Genomic DNA, 6000 nt, shown 5'->3' on the forward strand with positions numbered 1-6000 from the left:
TCTCCAGCTAACTTCTTTCCAGAGCTCCAATCCCACATATTTTTCCAACTGTATCCAGTACCTCTTGCTGGGCTATAGCAATAGTAATACTTGCATGTCCTCAGTCAAACCGAGTCACTCTACCTTGCAGATCGGTTTGCTCATCCATAAAATGAGGGTGTTTCTTCTCTACTGCATATATGGAAAAGTCTTAATTTTCCAGGCTGCTATTCAACATTACTGATTGTCAGGCCCTCCAAGTATCTTGCCAAACATTTTTCACATCATCTCACCATACTCCAACACAACTGAACTTCTCATTATTTCCAATACACACCCTCTAACTTTCTAGCCTCTGCTTAGCACAATTTTCCCACCCCCTAAACTCTGCATGTCCAGAGTTCATCCAATTTTCAAAGCCTAGTTCAAATGCCACTTCCAGGAAGCTGTCTTTGAACTCCTTGGTTGCAAGCCCTTTGCCTCTTTTTTATGAGTGTGGACCTCATTCCTATAGTATTATAGTTGTTTGTATATTTCTTCTCTCTCCTACTTGACTGTGTCATCTTGGAGGGCAGAGGCTTTTCTTCAGTCAGCCTGTATCTCCCACATTGTCTTTGGTCCATAGTACCCACTTAGTAATCTTATACAGAATAGATTCAGTTTAGGTCATATCAGTCACCCTGCTTAAAAGCCTTTAATCAGTTCATTTGTTTCTGGAATAAAGACCAAAATCCTTACAATGACCCACTCCAGCCACCTCAGCTTTTGTTCAATTTTCCAAATTCACTGTGCTTCTCTCATCTCAGGGCCCTCCTGCATGCTCTTCCCTTCATCTAGAAAATGACTCCACCCCTTCCAATACCCCCACTCACTCCCATGTCTCTACTCAGCCTTAATAGTACTTCCTCAAAGAAGCTTTTCTTAAACCACAAGCTGGATCAATTTTCTTGTTATACACCTTCATAGCCCTACTCCCAATACTTTTCCTTCATAACATTTATTGCTGACTGAAAATAACACAGTTGTATGTGATTATCTGACTTATGACCTACTTCCCCATCAAACTATCAGCTTCAAGTAAGCAAGGACCATGTCTGTTTAGTTCACCTTTCTATCATCTGCATGGTGCCTAACCACATCACTGAATATTGAATAACTGAGGTGATTAATTGATGAATGACTGAATTAAAGGCAAAAATTTGGGACTTAGAGTATAAAAATATTTTCCTGGCTTCCTATAATTCCTTCAAAGTAAAATTGTGATGTCAGGTAGCTATCTGGGACAAGTGAGCTGGCCTTCTATTTTTCATAAGAAATTTATAAAATAAGATGAAAACTGCCCCCAAATGCTGAAAGGAAACCAAAATTACCCTTTTTTAAATGAAAGTATGGCCCCAAAAGGCATAGTAACACCAACTGGTCAGTTAATTTACCTTACAAACATTTATTAAGCACCTACTCTATGCCATATACTGGGATAGTGGCTGATGTGACAATAAACTGGACTGATGATATAGCCCCCTAATTGCTTGGAATATATAGTGTAAGAGTGGAATTTATAGAAGCTTAAAAAGAAAACTTTTATGGCAGTCACAACACCCAAGTAATGCTTCTTTGTGAGGATATTAAGTTCTCCATCAAAGGAGATATTTAACCTGAGGGTGAAAGATCATCTGGCAGGGATGATTTAGAAATTATAATGGCCAAATTTGGGCATCTCGAATTAGATGGGCAGGAAGCCTAGACCAGAGCTGCCTAAAGTGTGGTCCTAGGATCAATGCGTATCTGCGAACTTTTATTACCAGGCAGCAACGACCTAAGTACTGAAATTGAGAACACATACAAGTACAGAAATTGAGAATATGCCCTTACAAAATGTTACAGCAATTCAATCTGAAAAAAAAATTTTATGTCTGTTGAATTTAACAATAAAAATGTGAGCTCATATTTTGTATGTCTTTTATCTTCTAGTAATTCATAGCTAATATATTTTACTAAAGTAACCGTATGCAATGAATTGGAATTTAAAAAAAAAAAAAAACTGGTTCTTCACCAAGATGGCTTGAAAGCACCAGAACAGCAGGTTAAGGATTATCTGTCAGCTTGTTAAAATGCAAAACTGAAGTCCCACCACAGACCCTCTGAATCAGAATTAGCATTTTAACAAGATCCCCAGGGGATTCTTTTGCACATCAAAGTTCGAGAAGAACCGGCCTAGATGATTTCTGAAGCCCCTTAGAACCCTAAGATTTTACAATTTACTTCACATAGAGAATTGCAGAGCTGAAAAACCCTTGATGATAAAGTTCACCTCATCATTTTATAGGTGGAAAAGATGAAGTCCTTACAAGAGGAAAATATGTGTCCAAGGTAATTGGTAAATTTTCAGAGCTAGCCGAACTCAACTTCCCTAATACCCAGAGCAGTTTTCTACTCTACACACTGCATGCTGACTCCAACTCCACCCAGTCCTACTCTGTGCTATCCCCTCAGTGATGTCACTGTTTCTAAGATACTTTCTGATATAACAATTTATTCTATCTTTTATATACTGTGTGAACCTTAAATCACGATGATTTCAAGCATTTTCTTTATGATAATTACCCTTAATCCTTTCTTCCCAAATCTTCCCACACATCTATTATCTGGCTGCTATATGGACATTCTGGGGCTTTAGCATAAATAGCACCGATTCCTGGTTTTTAGTAAAAAGAACAGAGGCATATTTTTTGTTCCCATCAGTCCACTTGATACCAGATACCAGCTTTTCCAAGGAAGAAAACATACAGTATCAGGGCTGCTTTAGAAAACTCAGTAAGATCAGTTTGAGGCTGGCAAGTAAGTGAATGAGAACGGGTACGTGTATATGTATGACTGAATCACTTTGTTGCACAGCAGAAATTATCACAACCTTGTAAATCAACTATGATGAAGCTTTAAAAAAGAAAATGGGATTCTAGGCCATATTAATGAAAGTCTAGTCTCCAAAATGAGGCAAACACTGGTCCTTTCCTCATGATCTTGTCAGATCCAAGGCTTGAGGAGAGAAGTATGACTGCTGTCTTCAAGTATCTGAGGAGCTATTATTAAGAAGCAAACTTGTTCTAGATAGTCCCAAAGAACCAATGAGTAGAAGTTACAGGGAGACAGCTCTTGGCTTATAATGGGATTACTTCCTGACAATCAGAGTTGCTCAAGGATATATAGAGCCACCTAATGAGCTCTCTGTCACTGCAGGGAGTTCAAATAGAAATCAGTCAATGAACGAGATGCTTAGGACAAATTCAAGAAGTAAAGCTTGATGGCCTTTAGGGAGCCTTCCAGTTCCAAGGTTTTAGTAATCTAAAATTTTCACAACAAGGTGACTCTAAGCTCTCAGAAAATAAGAGCAAGATTTGGCCCTAAAAGGAGCAGATTTTTGCTGGATGTGAGATGGATGGGGCTGTGACCCTGAAAAGGTGAACTCTTTCCAGGCATTCTTTTCAAAGGAAAGCTGGCTGCCCAAATACAGCCCTTTGGGTAGCCCCTCCAGGAAGCCCATATGAGTGGCTCCACAATGGCCAGACACTATGCCCCACTCTAGTTTCCTGTTACTTTAAACAAAGGACTCTACTACTTTCCAAAAAAAATATTGCCAAACATCACCCTTCCTACTATACCTACACTTTTCCTAACAGACAAAGGTGTAGATTCTAGGGTTAGAGGTGAAAACCATGCATTCTGGAACCAGGTTGCCTGTGTTTTAATTCCCAGTTGGGACATTTAATTGCTTAAATCTCTCTGTGCCTCAGTTTCCTCATCAGTAAACCAAGGAAAATAATAGTATCTGCTTCATAGAGGTGATGTGAGAATAATACACATTAAACCCTCAGCCCAAGATCCAAAACATTCTAAGTACTCAACAATGTTAGCAATTAACATTGTGGGTGTTATAATTACCACCATGGGTACAGCAGTGTCGCCAACACAAAAAGCCCCCATCAAGCAACCAAATCTCTTCTACCAGTTCAGAATGGCTGTACTACAAGAGCTTCAGCCAGCCCCTGCATAGCTACAGATATCCAGAACCTGGTGACCCTCAATAAACCATACTATTCACACCAGGAATCCTGGCTCTTCACCCAGCTCTCTCTAAATCCAGCAGCCACCCCTCCCCCAGTCCTTCTGCCTATGCCACCCGCAGCCACAGTCAGAGGAGCAGAAAACTGGAAATCCAGTTCCAGACAAACCATCAGGTGTTTCTTTCCTCCCAAGGACACAGCTGGACCTAATACCATGCCTGCTAATAGGATGGGGTGGGATATATGACCCCCTGGTCTCCCTGTCAGCTGAACTACCTGAGATGGGGAGTGGGCAGGCAATGGGGCTTCCTAAGGAGAAGCAAGGGAAGCATCCCAAGTTTGTGAAGGAACTCAGGCCCAACCCTACAATGAGCCTCTTAAAGGAAGGGGGGAGGTCGCAACCTGCTTTCAAAGGAAGCAGTTATTTACAACTTTCTACTCACTGGCATCTGGGGGCGGTAATACGGAGATGGGGAAAGGGGCTGCACGGTATTCTCCTTCTTTCTCATTTCAAGCAATGAGAAGCAGCTGCAGAGAAAGAGTTAAAGGAGAAAGGAAGCTCCAGCCATTACCCCATCTCTGTGCCTAGGGCTGTCTGGGGGGTCGTGACGGTGCTTTCTACTCTGGCTAGGGGCCACTCGGTTGCTTTCTGCAGCAGCTGCTGGGCCCCCCCAAGCAATTTGCAAGGTCAATGCTGACCTGCTTCCAAAGAGGAACGAAACAATTCACTGACAATGAAGCAAATAGCGCATACACCATATCGCAACCCCCATCCTCACATCAGGTTTTACCCCAGCGCCTCCCTGCCCAGATACGGACTCTGGGCTTCCACCAGCCCCACTGGGGAACCCAGGATAGCATCACAGCTGCAGAGCATGTCTCGCCTCCCTGGCCAACCCAAGGAGACTCTCAGTACGGGGAAGAGATGCTATCGCTAAAGGAGACCCGAGCTTGGGGGAGGGGGAAGGAGGGAAAGCTATGTTTCTTACCAAGCTCCACAGTCACTTCCCCGAAGCGAAGAGAAGGATGAATGAACTGAAATAAGTTGGAGGTTGAGCCCTCACAGAGCTCGGCTTCCTCTTCTCTTTCTCTGGGTCTCTAGCCTGGTCCCTCTCTCCTCTCGTCTGTCTCTCTGGTTTGCTCGCAAGCTTGCGCGCGCTCACGCTCTCCCTCTCTCCCTCTCTCTCTCTCTCTCTCTCTCTCTCTCTCCCTCTCCCTCCCTCCCTCCCTCCTCCTCCTCTCTCTCTCTCCCCCTCCCTCCCTTCTCTCCTCCCCTCCCCCTTTGCTGGATTTGGATTCACCACTGCCTAGCGCTGAGCACGCGGCTGTGCTGGGGTTCAGAATACAGCGCTGCAAAGGTTTGAATCTGTGGTTGTCTTAGGAAAGACTAAAGTAGTATTTTATTCTGTAGGGTCTCCATTAGGGAAAGAGAGGGAAGCTCGCTCGAAGAGAAAGGGAGGAGCAAGGGGAAGAGAAAGAGCAAAAAGGTAAGAGCAAATAGGAGGATAAAGGAAGTGTGGATTACCATAGTTGATGTGTGATGCTTACTAGCTGCTCCAAGACAGAAGATAAGTGGTCTGTTTCCCTTACATCCCTATGGGCTAGCCTTCCCAGCCCAGGCTCCAAATAAAGGTTTAACAAATCTGCTTGCTCACATAACATCTCTGAGGACCATAATGAGCTACAAAATTTACATCAAAGAGGTTGCCATTCCCACTCCACTAAGAAGAAAGGTTTCAGCCACATTGATCTGCCAATGACCTAACAGCCACACCCACCCCCAACCAAGAAGTGTGGACTCAATACACAACTGTCAGCTAGAGCTTACCTCCAGGCAAATCGGAGGAGCAGCAGAACCACAATGCTTTCCTTTCAAAACCTCTGAAGGGAAATACAGGTGTAAGTAAGTGTGTGAGCCTACATGTGAGTTTGCATAAGGGGGAAGAAGGGAGGGAAGGAG

General features: G+C 43.3%; 1 protein-coding gene across 1 annotated transcript in view; it reads right to left on the reverse strand.

Annotated features, from left to right (window-relative positions):
• Window positions 1-5244, reverse strand: part of GABRA3 (gamma-aminobutyric acid type A receptor subunit alpha3) — a 218160-nt gene extending 212916 nt beyond the window's left edge. Inside the window, exon 1 of the mRNA XM_047765626.1 lies at window positions 5030-5244. The gene's annotated coding sequence lies outside the window, so the exon portion shown is untranslated. The remainder of the gene's footprint in view (window positions 1-5029) is intronic.
• Window positions 5245-6000: the final 756 nt, after the last annotated feature.

Source organism: Phacochoerus africanus, chromosome X (assembly GCF_016906955.1).
Source record: "Phacochoerus africanus isolate WHEZ1 chromosome X, ROS_Pafr_v1, whole genome shotgun sequence".
Taxonomy (NCBI): domain Eukaryota; kingdom Metazoa; phylum Chordata; class Mammalia; order Artiodactyla; family Suidae; genus Phacochoerus; species Phacochoerus africanus.